At 35.8% G+C, this 14,261-nt stretch overlaps 1 long non-coding RNA gene and 1 pseudogene across 2 annotated transcripts in view; one reads left to right on the top strand and one right to left on the bottom strand.

Annotated features, from left to right (window-relative positions):
- Positions 1–1,061: 1,061 nt before the first annotated feature.
- Positions 1,062–14,261, top strand: part of LOC307188115 — a 146,325-nt gene continuing 133,125 nt past the window's right edge. Inside the window, exon 1 of the long non-coding RNA XR_013828807.1 lies at positions 1,062–1,149. This is a non-coding gene — a long non-coding RNA (uncharacterized lncRNA). The remainder of the gene's footprint in view (positions 1,150–14,261) is intronic.
- LOC307188353 (prefoldin subunit 2-like) lies at positions 5,762–6,259 on the bottom strand (annotated as a pseudogene). The gene has a single exon. The product of its transcript is annotated as a prefoldin subunit 2-like (transcript).

The raw sequence follows: 14,261 nt of genomic DNA, 5'->3' as shown, positions 1-14,261 counted from the left end.
GAGAGACTTTGAAGAAGTTCAGTCTTTATTGCTTAGCAACTGAATAAATGTGGGAGAAATGGGGGAAAATGATAACCATAAATAAAATTTTATGCCTAGTTATGAGTGGGACTGTAATGAAATTAAATAGAAATATGATTTCAGAAAGACTAATGTTTAATGTAAACTTAAATGTTTAATGGCAAGTTTAATGGAAAAGTTAAGTGTAGTTTTAGATATGATGGGCTTTTAGTGCTCTTGAGACATCTAAGGCATCTACAGAATAAAAACTGAATTTGAGGTTGTAGTCAATTGACACTTCAGACCTTTGGATTTTGAGAATTACTGGTAGTGAAGGGTGAAGCTGTGGAGGTAATGACTTAAAAATAGAGAGTATAGGGGCTTCCCTGGTGGCTCAGTGGTTGAGAGTCCGCCTGCCGATGCAGGGGACACGGGTTCGTGCCCCGGTCTGGGAGGATCCCACATGCCGTGGAGCGGCTGGGCCCGTGAGCCATGGCTGCTGTGCCTGCGCATCCGGAGCCTGTGCTCCGCAACGGGAGAGGCCACAACAGTGAGAGGCCCGCGTACCGCCAAAAAAAAAAAAAAAAAAAAAGTATATTAACAAAATATTAGGAAGAATGGCTGTGGAAACAAGCTTAGGGAATATATTTGAGTAATTGGACTAGGGAGAGATAAACAATTATGGACTATAGAAATGAACTTTGCATACACGTTTGTCTATATAATTAATGAAATTTGAGGTTGGTGTTTATGTTAAGAAACTTCTAAATGTTACTCAAACTTTATGATTTACCAAATACAATGGGAAGATGGAAAAGACCATCTCTTAATACCTCAAACAAAAGTACTGAATTCATTGCTTGATAAGCAATGGAAAGCTGTACTTGGAAGGTTCAGTTTCCCCCCAGAAAGCAACAACTAACCTCATAGGGGATTTTGGGGTTGTGGCTTTAAAAGATTAGCAAACATCAAAAAGTAGGAGGGTTTGACTAAATGATTGATTACATGATTACTGGTGGCTTGCTTTTATAGGTTTGGGGACTGATGTAAAATGGTCTGAAATTGATTCTGGGTCAGCACGTGTCTTTGTGGAGAAGTTCCAGTACACTGTTGGAGAAAAAAGATACAAGTTCGGACTCACTGGAGAGGGTAAGAGGAACAGTTTGATTTTACTGGCATCATTCCTCCCCTAAGGTCTTGGACCTTGATTTCTCCCATGGGGGAAAGTGAGAGTGTGTGAGTGAGCTCCCAGCTTCCCAAACTATGTGGAACACTGACAAAGAGACTCACTTCTCTTTCATCCCATCCAGGGTACTGATTCATGAGCTGTATTACTAGGGAGTGGGACGAGTCTGAGAGAGTGGCAGCTAGGGCTCTCAAAGGGCATTAGAGAAGCACAGATCCTATTAAGTAATGACATCAACAACTCCATCAAGAAGCCAATGAGCCTTTAGGGATGCCTCACCTGCATTTTCCAGTAACTGGCCCACAAGCATCCCAAGCACTCTGTGTGCCTCACATGCATGCATTCCCATCCTCTAGCTGACTTGCTGTGTGCACTCCCAATGGAGGTGCTGAGAGCAAGCTTTGGGAGACAGCTAATGAGCAAACAGAGAATGCTGGCTCAAATCTGCAGGCCAGGGGAGACCACAAACATGAGCTTTAGCACCACCTTTGGGAAAACAAAAAGGTGTGTCGCTGGATTGAGAGGAGGCATACTTGCTTACAAATTTTGCCACAAGAGGGAGCAAAAATTGCGGAGCAGGTGAGCTCACAGAAGGTCTGAGAAAGCATCAGAATACTTAACAGGGATGAGGGAAGTTATTTCTCTCCTGAGGCAGTTAGTAAAGACTGGAGAAGGTGACTGCTACTTAAAATGTGAAGAGAGCAGTGCAAAACTTAAAGGAACATGAAAAATCAAGGAAACATGACACCATCAAAGAATCACAGTAATCTTTCAGTAGTCAATCCTAAAGCTATGGAGATCTGTGATTTACCCAGTAAAGAATTAAAAGTAACTGTTTTAGTGAAACTCAATGAGCTCCAAGAAAACACAGAAAGGTAATCCAACAAAATCAGGAAAACAATACACAACAAAATGAGATGTTTAACAAAAAGATAGAAATCATAAAAAAGAACCAAATAGAAATTCTGGAGTTGAAGAATAAGACAAATGAAATGAAAAATGCAAATGAAAACATCACCAGAATGTTTTCAATAGTAGAAAGAATCTGTGAGTTAGATGAAAGGAACTTTGAAATTATCAAGAAGAACAAAGATAAAAGAATGAGAGTGAAGAAAGGCTATGTGATCTATGGAATACCATCAAAAAAAAAATTGCAAATTGATGGGGTTCCAGAAGGAGAAGAGAGGGAGCAGGGGGCAGAAAGCTTATGTAAAGAAATAATGGCAGGACTTCCCTGGTGGTCGAGTGGTTAAGAATCTGCCTTCAAATGCAGGGGACGTGGGTTCAATCCCTGGTTGGGGAACTAAGATTCCACATGCTATGGGGCAGCTACACCTGCGTGCTCTACAGCCCGCGTGCCACACAGAGAGAGCCCATGTGCTTCAACTACTGAGCTCGTGCACCACAAGTGGAGAGAAGCCTGCATGCCGCAACAAAAGATCCTGCATGCCACAACAAAGATCCCACATGCTGCGACGAAGACCCGACACAGCCAAATAAATTTAAAAAAAAAAAAAAAAAAGAAATAATGGCTGAGAGCTTTCCAAAGCTAGGGAGAGATTTAGATATCCAAGTTCAAGAAACTCATAGGTCACCAAACAAACTCAACTTAAAGAGATCCTTTCCAAGACACGTTACACTAAAACAGTCAAACATCAAAGGCAAAGAGAGAATCTAAAAAAGCAGCAAGAGAATAGGAGCTTATAACATAAAAAGGACCCCCACTAGGCTAATAGTGGATTTCTCATAAGAAACTTTACAGGCCACTAGAGAGTGGGATGATATATGCAAAGTGCTAAAAGAAAAACAAACAAAACAAAACACTGCCAACAAGAATATTCTATACAGAAAAGTTATCCTTCAGAATTGAAGGAAATGATCCAGCAATCCCACTTCTGGGAATATGTCCAAAGGAATTGAAATCAGGATTTTGAAGAGATATCTACACTCCCATGTTTATGGCAGCATTGTTCACAATAGTCGAGATATGGAAACCACCTAAGTGTTTGTCTATAGATGAATGGATAAAAAGATCCTGCCGAGGAAATCCTGCCGTTTGTGACAACATAGGTGAACCTTGAGGACGTTATGAAAAATGAAGTAAGTCAGAGAGGGAAAGACAAATACTGTATCATATCACTTATATATGAAATCTAAAAAGCCAAACTCATAGAAACCAAGAGAAGAATGGTGGTTGCCTGGGGCTAGGAATTGGGGGAAGTGGGGAGATATTGGTCAAAGGGTACAAATTTCCAGCTATAAGATGAATAAGTTCTGAGTATCTAATGTAACAGCATGATAATTATATTTAACAATACTGTATTATATACCTGAAAGTTGCTGAGAGTGTAAATCTTTAACGTTCTCACCACTAAAGAACTAGTAATTATGTGAGGTGATGGAGGTGTTAGGTAACACGACTGTGGTCATCATTTTGCAATAAAAGTATATCAGATCAACGTGTTGTACCCCTTAAGCTTACACAATGTTGTATGTCAATTATTTATCAATAAAGCTGGAGGTAAAAAGTACATATGGGAGTTGAGGAGGCAGTTTTGGAAAGATAATGGTTTTTGGAGAGAGGAAGGTTAAAAAAAAGTGAAATGGATACTGTATTTCAAGGAAAAATAAATCTGGGGGACATTTTAAAGTTTGTGGAAGGCAAAAGAAAACAACAGAAATTGGAAGGACAGACACATACACTCCTCAAAAGGCCACCTCATAAAGAAAGTGCAGTTTTATACACTAACAGAAGAGATTTCTCTTGAAATAAGAGTCTTGTGAGCTACTCCAAGCCATCAACTTTGTTTATCAAATGTGGCAACAGGGCAGTCTTCACACAACTCTACATAAAACTACTACAAGAATAAAACTGAAGAGAATAAAAATATTTTACCTAATAAAATTTCCCTTCCCTGCACAAAAAACAACTATGAAGCAAAAGGCTGTTTTAACACAAAATACCAAGCTGAATTAAATATGTTCAAACAAAAATTTGAGGATATAAAAACAAGCAGGATTTAACCTTAGTTTTTACTAAGAAGAAAAATGGACAAAAAGAGGAAAAAATTAAACAAGAGTTTTGTATTCTAAAAAAATAGAAAAGTCATAACAGGAGAAAAATCATAACAGATTTGAAGACTAAATTACAGATGCTCAAGTAAAAATATACACCAGTGAAATTTTAAGAATGACTTTAAAGGGAAAAAACTGAACTGTGATCATGTTGGTACACCCTTATGAACGGAAAGACCAATACCCTGCCATATATAGGCCCACTGGTTCTTTGCTCATGTGGAGGACAGAGCACTCACCATGTGGCATGCTGATTTCCACACTCTTAAAAGACGATGGCTAACTAGAATCCTCTAAAATGCCTTTGCTGCTGCTGCCTTTGCCTCTGTTTCCAAAAATGGTCCTCATTCTCAGGGTTATAGGTAAAACACATCCAAGACATTACTGTGGTGTAGTCAAGGATAAACCCAGCATAAGCCTGTGATTCTAAGCCCAGTAAAGCCATGGGAACACCTTTAACCCGGACAATAATTATTTGAGACTCTCTGGAGTAAGAAACTTGTAAATATTAGCAGTATAGAGAGGACACTCTCTCCCTTAAGTATATCCGTTAACTACCGCAAAAAATTCAAAACACAATAACAACAACAAAATCCCCCAAAACCCTGGGTACAGGAGGCGGAAACTCAACACTCAAACAGAAGCCCACAGTTTGACCCAATTGGAAACCAAAGTTTTCTAAAATAATGCATACAACAAAAAGATAAAAGGGCACTGGTTGGCATTTGTGCCTCTACAACATAGTGTTTTTTTGTTTGTTTTTGTTTTTTTGGCTGCGTTGGGTCTTTGTTGCTGTGCACGGGCTTTCTCTAGTTGCGGCGAGTGGGGCTACTCTTTGTTGAGCTGCACAGGTTTCTCATTGCTGTGGCTTCTCATTGCGGAGCACGGGCTCTAGGTGCACAGGCTTCAGTAGTTGTGGCTCGTGAGCTTAGTTGTTCTGCGGCATGTGGGATCTTCCTGGACCAGGGCTCGAACCCGTGTCCCCTGCTTTGACAGGCAGATTCTTGACCACTGCGCCACCAGGGAAGCCCTACAACATAGGTTTTGAATTAACTTTAACATATGCCGAAATGTACCAATTGACAAAAGTTAATGTCTTAATTATGGGCCTCAAATTACAGTTTTTCCTGGAGATATGACTAAATTTAAGTGAGATGCCAACTAATTAACTAACATTCACAAACACTCTGTCCCCAGACAGTAGAATAAATATGTAAGGAACAAATACTAAGACAGACACAATATTCTGGGCCATAATCCATGTCTCAATAATTGTTAAAATATTCACATCATAAAAAGTATGTTGTGTGAGCCTAGTGGAATTAAATTAGAAGTAAATATAAAGAAAATCTAGAAACTGTCAACATATTTGGAAATTTTTTTTTTCTGACCAAAAAATTTAATTAACCAAAAAATTACAATGGCAGAGAAAATAATAACAATAAAGAGAAATTATAAGAAGTGGGAGTCAGGGTAGAAAAAATGCAAAGGCCTTGCTCTCTAGGAGACCAGTACTGCAGCTGGGCTGGCCTCAGCCCCAGCCCCTTCTGAGTTTTCTTTGGCTGCTGGAGTCTTGTCTTCCCCCATGAGACGAATATTGTGTTTTTCCCGGAATTCATTTAGTTCTTTTCCCTTTGCCAGAAACCGCTGTGTCAGTGTCTCAGTAATCTTCTGTATCTGCTCCTGGTTGTTCTCCAGGGCAGGCAGCACGTCTTTGACAGTTCGCTCTATCAGCACCCTCCAACCATGCGGTAGCACTTGCAGGTTTCATCTACCTCCTTCAGAGTATCAATCACTAGACAGTGCTCATTCAACTCCGTCTCCAACTCAGCTGCTTTGGAGGCCAGGCCCCGCTGTTCCTGCCGAAGGCGATGGAAGCCAGCAATTACTTGCTCTGCTGATGTGAACCCCTTTCCCGGAGTCGCTCCGGCTGCTCTTGCCAGTGCGACCACTGCTCTCTGCCGTCTTCATTGCTTGCTGGGCTTCCAGTCTGCCCATATTTGGAAGTTTAAGTACGTAATTCTGAAAAATCCACCAGCAAAGAAAGAAACAACAGAAATTTTAAAGTATTTTAAGCTGAATGAAACAAAAAAAATTTGTGCAACACAGCTAAAGACTGCTTATATAGGAATTTATACCACTAAATATTTAGATTAAAATATAAATCTCAAGACAATAATATAAACTTGATCTTAAGAAATTAGAGAAAGAAAAATGCATTAGGCCGGAAAGTAATCATAAGACAGGAAACAATAAAGGTCAGAGTGGATATCAATGAAACAGAAAACAAAAACAACAGAAAAGACTGAAGAAACAAAAATCCATTTCTTTGGAAAGATCATTGAATGTATAAACATTTGCTACAACTGATGAAAAGAAAAGCTAAATAAGACAGAATTACCCATACCATAAGAGAGAGGGCATCAATATGGATTCTGCAATTTTTAAAAGAAAAATAAGGGGGAAATTATGAACTATTTTATATAAATAAATTTGAAAATTTGTATGAAATGAACAAAGGTTTTGAAGGATAGAAACTATCAAATCTCACTCAGGAAGAAACAGCCTGAAAAACCCCAAATAAATGAGAGAAAATGAATAAGTAGTTAAAAAGCTTTATGCAAAAGAAACTCTAGGTCTAGGTGCCTTAAGTGGTAAGTTCTACTAAAGACTTAAGGAATTAATAACTCCAATACTATACATACAGACAATAGAAGTGGAGGGGACATGTCCCAGCTCATTTTTTGAGGCCAGCATAAATTCTACAAGACACAAAAATATAGATCATTAGCTGTTATCAACATATACACAAAAATTCTTAATAAAATTTTATCCAATTGAATCCAATGATATATATAAAAGATAAAACATCATGATCAAGTGGATTTTATGCAAAGAATGCAAGGTTGGTTTGATACTAAAAAATCAATCAGTATAATCGTATTAACAGGTTAGAAAAAAATATAGGTTAGATTAAACCAACCTATATTTGTGAATAAAAGTCTAAGTCATTAGGAATAGAATATAACTTCCCCAATATGATGAAGAGCTTTAAGAAAAGCAATAGCTAACACCATATTTAATGGGTAAAAACTGGTTGTTTACCTCTAACATGGAGACAATGGCAAAGATATCCTTTCTCCTCACTTCTTTTTACTCTTTTGCTGGAATTCCTAACTATTGTAGTAAAGTAAGGAAAAGAAATATAAGACATACAGGTTGGAAAGAAAGAGGTAAAACTTTTTTATTTGTGGAATATCTAATTATGTAGAAAATGCAAAGAAAGCTATGAAAAACCTACTAGAACTAATTTATGAGTGTAGTGAGGTTCCAAGATATGTAAATGTATGAAAATCTCTCCAAGATATGTAAATTTATGAAAAGGAATGAGAATGTTCATTGCAGAATTATTCACAATAACCAAGATGTGGCAACAACCCAGTGTCCATGATGGGACAAAAAAATGTGGTATATACATACAATGGAATATTATTCAGTCAGAAAAAAAGGAGATCCTATCACTTGAAACAGTATAGATGGATCTGAAAGACATTATGCTATGTTGAATAAGTCAGTCAAAGATGAACAAATATTGCATGGTACCATTTATGTGAGATATCTAAAATAGTCAAATCATAGAAGCAGAAAATAGAATGGTGGTTGCCACGGGATGGGAGGAGAGGGGGAAATGGGGAGTTGTTGTTCAATAGATATTAATTTATAGTTATACAAGATGAATAAGCTCTAGAAATCTGCTGTGCAACATAGTACTTGTAGTTAACAATCAATATGGTGCACTTAAAAATTTAAGAGAGTAGATCTAATGTTAAGTGCTCTTACCACAAAAAACCAAAAAGCACCCCCTGCACCAAAGGGACACAAGGAAACTTTTGGAGGTGATGGATGTTTATTACCTTGATTGTGGTGATATCACAGTTGTATGCATGCATATTTCTGAAGTCATCAAATTATATACATTAAATATGTGCAGTTTTAAAAATATCAATTATACTTCAATAAACCTGTAAAAAAAAAAAACCTAAAAAATCTATGTGTTTCTATATACTAGCATTGAAAAATTGGAAACTGAAATTAAAATAAATACTATTTGCAAAAGCATCAAATAGAGATAAATATGAAAAACATATGAAACACCGAGAACTACAAAACATTGCTGAGAGGTATTAGAGAAGACCTAAATAGAGGAATATATCATATTAATGTATTGGAAAATTCAGTCTTATAAGATACCAATTCTTCCTAAACATTTCTAAAGTTTTCAGCAATCCTATTTAAGATTCCAGCAGTCTTCACTACAGAAATTGACAAGCAGATTCTAAAACTTACATAGAAATGCAAATATAATACAGTAGCTAAAATGATTTTGAAAAAGAATACCAAAGTTACTCGTCACGCTATCTGATTTCAACACTTATGAAAAATCTGCACTAGTCATGACAGCTTTGTATTGATATAAAAATGGACATATAGACCACACATATATGACCGATTGTTTTTTGACAAAGGTATCAAGGCAACTGAGTGGAAAAAAAAAAGATAAACTTACAACAAATGATGTTAGATAGCCATAGAAAAACAGATAAAAGCCCAACCCTTACTTCACACTATTAACTCAAAATGAATAATAGATCTAATTGTGATAGATAAACCCTTCAGAAGAAAGAGGAGAAAATTTTAGTGAGCCTGGATTTGACAAATATCTGTACAAAAAGATACACAAAGTACAAAAAGAAAAATTGTCAAATTGGATTTTATCAAAAATATAAAAAATGCTCTTCAATAATCACTGTTACAAAAAAGAAAAGACAAGTTACTGACTGGAAGAAGATATTTGCAAACATTTATCTGACAAAGGACTTCTTTCTAAAATATATTGTACAGCAAACTTACAACTCAATAAAAATAATACATACAACCCAATTAATAATGGAAAAAAGTTTTGAACAGACACTTCAACAAAGAATATGTATGGATATAAATAAGCATATAAAAAGATGCTTAAGATCATTAGTCATTAGAGAAATGCATATTAAACCACAGCGAGACACCACTGTATCCCTAGGAGAATTGCCAAAAATCAAGTTTGGACCATACCAAGTGTTGGTAAGCATGCAGAGCAACTCGAACTCTCATACACTGGCTGAAAGGAATGTAAACTATTATAATGACTTTGGAAAAATTCTTTACAGTTTCTTGAACATTTAAACATACGATTTTTGTATAACCTAATCATCCCCTGCCCATTCTATATCGAAGAGATATAAAATGTATGTCCACACAAAGACTGGTGCACAGTTTTTCGTGATGCTTTATTTTTTAGTAACCCCAAACTGTAAGCAACCCAAACATCTATTAACAGATGAATGGATAAGCAAATTGTAGTATATCCATATAATGAAATACTACTCAATAATTAAGAATATATTGATTCAGGCAACAAGGATGAATGTCAAAATAATTATGCTGTTTACAACAAGCCAGAGGAAAAAAGGGAACATAAATATATGTACATTTATTTAAAATTCTGGGATATACAAATTAATCTATAGTGACAGAAAACAGATGAGTGGTTGCCTGGGGAAGGGAGTGGAGATTGTTTAAACTTTTGGGACAATTGATATGTTCATTACCTTGATTTGCAGTGATGGTTTCATAGGTATAATGATAAATCAAAATTTTTCAAATTGAATATCTAGTTTATATTATACTTCCATTATATCTTAATACAGCTGTAAAATATGAATGATTCCCCATGAGGAATTTATTATTATAAGATTTCTTCATTTTTTTTATATTGAACTTTTAAAAATTTAAGCTTAACTTTGATTCTAATCAAGTAAAACGTATAAAGAATTCCACAAAATTCACATTATATTTATTCAATATTTAATTTGTTGTTTCATTCATCCATAAGCTATGTGTAATATTTAATTTGTTTCATTCATCCATAAACTATGTGTAAACTATGTGTAATTTAATGATTATTTCCATACTGTCACATGACATAGGAATTAGAATATTTTCAATAAATTTAGATTATTTGATGAATAAAGCTTCTAGTTTATCAAAAAATATTCTCTTAAAATAAATGAGCAACTAGATTATTGCTTTTTCCTAAAGAGGAATTTGGAAGGAGCTCTGCCACCTTCTGTATTTATTTTCTCCCAAGAGATAGCATCTAGTTTTAATTCATCAGAAGGAGGTTCCTCACAATTAGGGCATCTCAAAGCTCTGGGGACAGAAAGAAGAATTTTCTAAAGGAAACTAATTCTGATATTTGAAGGCATTTTAATTCAGTTTTATTTTCTTATAGATACATTTATTTTGTACATAGCCTGCATCTTCTTCAGTGTTACTGTATCTTTGCTCATGAACAAAACTGTTTGCCCCTCTTTTAAGGGATTTTAGAGCAAATTACATTTATATCTCTTTTATGAGCTGCCTGTTTCCTCTCCCCCCCTTCCTACCTTCCTTCCTTCCTTCCTGTCTTCCCCCCTTCCTTCCTGTCTTCCTCCCTCCCTCCTCTTCCTTCCCATTCCCTCCCTTCCCTTCTCTTCCCTTCCCTTCTATTTCTTTGCTTCCTTTTCCTTAATTTATTTCTTGTCTTCAGTGTATGAGAAAGAGGAAGCTAGACAAAGACTGCAATGTTGCATGTTTTGTTATTATAAAAAGAAAATACTCAGCTGCACTACAATGTTGCCAGTATACCACACTATTACAAATGCTGCAGCTACACAATGTTGATATCCTTTTCCTGATGAGCAGAAAGCTCGTTTTGCTTTGAAGCAACTTTAAGGCATAAAAACTCACAAACAAAATAAAAATTACTAGACTAGCACAGGGCACAGTTCTACATAGAGAGTGATAATACTGAAAACCCAAGTCACAGTGTGATAGTAATAATGCTTCATTATACATTTCTGGAAATTTCTTAATCCATTTCCTGGGAAGAAGTTGAAATACTGGACTCTTCAGTTAAAAACTAGATAATTGCCAATCTTATCATCACCTCTGAATGGGCCACATCTGCAGAGGATTTTGATTGTTAGGATCTGGACTTTAAAGGAGGTCTGATGTCATTAACTGACTTTTCTCAACTCACTAACTAAATAAATTCTGCTCACATACTGTTCACAGTTCCTATTTTGCTGTGCAAATGGAATGGTCATCTGCTTTAAACTTTAAAAAACATCGGAAAGAATATTGGTCCTACATGGCTCTCTGAATTTGGTCAGGGTCCATCTGGCATAATTTGCAAATGGACAGGTTTCCACATATTGGCTATAATACTTTTGAAACCAACCTGTAGATGATTTTACAGTCTGCAGATGGGAAATCCAATTATTGCCACCTGTTCTTATCTACAGCATAGCTATTTCTTAATGAAATATTTCTCTGAATACTTGAGACTTTCTTTTTTTTGCTTTTATTTAATAGTTGTTTGCTTTACTGTACCATTGTTTTTATTCCAAAAGAAATATTTCATTAATAACATACCAATGAGTATTCTTTCATTTATGTATAAAAATAATTGCAGCAGCATGTCCTTAGCTTATTTAAAACTTAACATGAGAAACAATCTCATGTAATTATGGAATTCTCTTTGTTAATATGAACTCCATTTTTTAAGATTTGCTAGAGCTCCTGATAAGTTATTCGGGGTTGCAATTAAGTGGATATTGTGATGACATCTGGATAGTGAAAGTACAGTTTATAGCAAAATTGTCAATAAGGCTGGTGTCAATAATTCATTTAATGTTTTTTCCTATGTACCTCAGAACATGTTTCAAACTATTTTTTAAAATGTAGAACACCATATTTAAAATTAGTATTCAAAAGTTCAGTGCATAAAATAAATGAATGAAATAGCTTTTTTGCCCAGGGTCTTCCCCACTCACACTACCCATTCCATGTCTTACCTCCATGGCCACCTGGAGTTAGCCCCGTGATATTTCTAATGTTCAGTGGAATCTTAGTTCAGTGGAATCTTAGTTTCAAGTTATGGCACAAGATCAGGGTGAGAAATGGAGATTAGTCCACCATGTTGTGTAGTGGCAATTAAGTGTAGTATTTTAGAGTTTGATATCCTCAAGTTGCCTTTTCAGTATTTTCCTTGAGTATCAAGGATGTTTTGAGAAATATAGAGCCCTGGCAAAATGCCTTAGGGATTAGGTTATATCCCTAATACAGGAGCCTAGGATGGTGGGAGAGACATCACAGACCCTCTGTCAATAAGAAACAGCAGCATTTGTTGGGAAAGCAGACAGCAAGGTTGAAGTCATAGGAAACCCCTTCCTCAAGCCACTCAATCTAAGGTAATTTATAGCGAGTTAAAACATTTAAACAGAGGCTACTCAAATTTTTGCTCATCTGGCATATGAGGAATCAAACTGCTTTCACCTTAATCTGGTGAGGTAAAAAAGATATGCTCACACATGCAGTAAACTTTATGAAGCAGTTCATGATCAGTTGTGCCAGCAAACTTTCTAAGTGACTTGTAGCAGCAAATAAACTGAGGCTTGCTTTAGGATTCCAAATGGTTGAGGAAAAGTTTTTCTTTCTGTTAATTCATAGTAATAGAAAAGTACTTCAGTTTGTAAGGCCACAGATTCAGAGTCTTTGCACATTCATTAAATCATTTTCCATTAAAGTAATGAAATAATCCAGTAACAAAAACCTGTAGATGAGGGTGTAAACAACTTAATATGACTTTTCCACTGTTCATCTCATGTATTCATTTTCTTGAATTCCCATTTCTGTTTGTTGCCAGGATCAGATCTTTATTCCACGTTTTGCTTTCAGATTGTGATTTAGGTGAACAAACAAAGTTTAGGGGGAAAAAAGCAGTTGCCATTTTGATGTAATTTGAATATTTAAAAGTTCTCGGTAAGTTACTTTGGAGCTCTTTTAAGTACATGAGGATTCCTTTCCTCCTAATCAACAGAATGCCTGCTCCTTTCTTTTTCTGCTTGCTGGAAGGAGTAAACTCTGAGAGCACCAAGAGTGCTTTCTATTCCTCGTGACACACTCCCTCATATCATTCCTGCCTTGGTTGCTGTGCTAACTGTTCCAGACAGATGAGGGAGCCAAGGCAGGCTTAGGAGGATCTTGATGTTTGCCTAGGTACTCTTCAAGCAGAGCTTCTGATTATTTGGCGCCCAGCACACACCTTACAACAGTTACATTACTGCATTGTGAGTATTCAGGCAGCAGAAGACTCTGCCTTTTGGGGGACTGTGATAAACACTGGAGTAAGTCACCTGCAGTTCTAGTCAATTAAGTTTCCTGAAATCTCTCTGTATTGTGTTTTCTGTCGTGAATCATATATTACACTGTCACAAAGTTATGTAGTGCAGTTTCGAATCTCTGAATAACCACTGAACAAAACTGCAGGGTTCCTTGTTAGGAATCACGAAAATGATTTCTTGTTCAGGGATATCACTCCTTGTGAGGTAAAACTTGTTGTTAAATAATATTAAAAGTATGAAGTGATTAATGATGGGGAAGATTTGCTATTTGATATTTTCATGCAGGATTTCTTTTTGTTTGTTTATTTTTAAGGATTATAGGTTTAATATTATTCTAGATTTGAATATTTTAATGTAAAAATGTATGATTATATGATGACTATGAAACTTAAGAAAGGTATGTCATCAAAACGTTAGATCACAGCAGTATGAAAAATAATGAACTACCATCTCTATAACAATCTAAACAAAATGCAAAATGTGTTCTTACTAAGAATATATTGGCATATATTACCACAGAAAGATATATCATAATAGAAAATGACCACAAAATTTCCCATTTATTCATCTATTCACTCATATATTAGTTCAGTAAATATTTACAATATATAATGGTGGTAATATTAAAAATTGAGACAGTCTTGATAGGGTCATACCAGTGAATTTTTTTTTTTTTTTTTTTTTTGCTTAAACAACAGAAATTTATTTTCTCACATTTCTGGAAGCTGGAA

The sequence above is a fragment of the Stenella coeruleoalba genome (assembly GCF_951394435.1).
Source record: "Stenella coeruleoalba genome assembly, chromosome: 6".
Lineage (NCBI taxonomy): Eukaryota > Metazoa > Chordata > Mammalia > Artiodactyla > Delphinidae > Stenella > Stenella coeruleoalba.
Note: the sequence above shows the minus strand (reverse complement) of the source record. Positions and strands in the feature narration are given on the sequence as shown.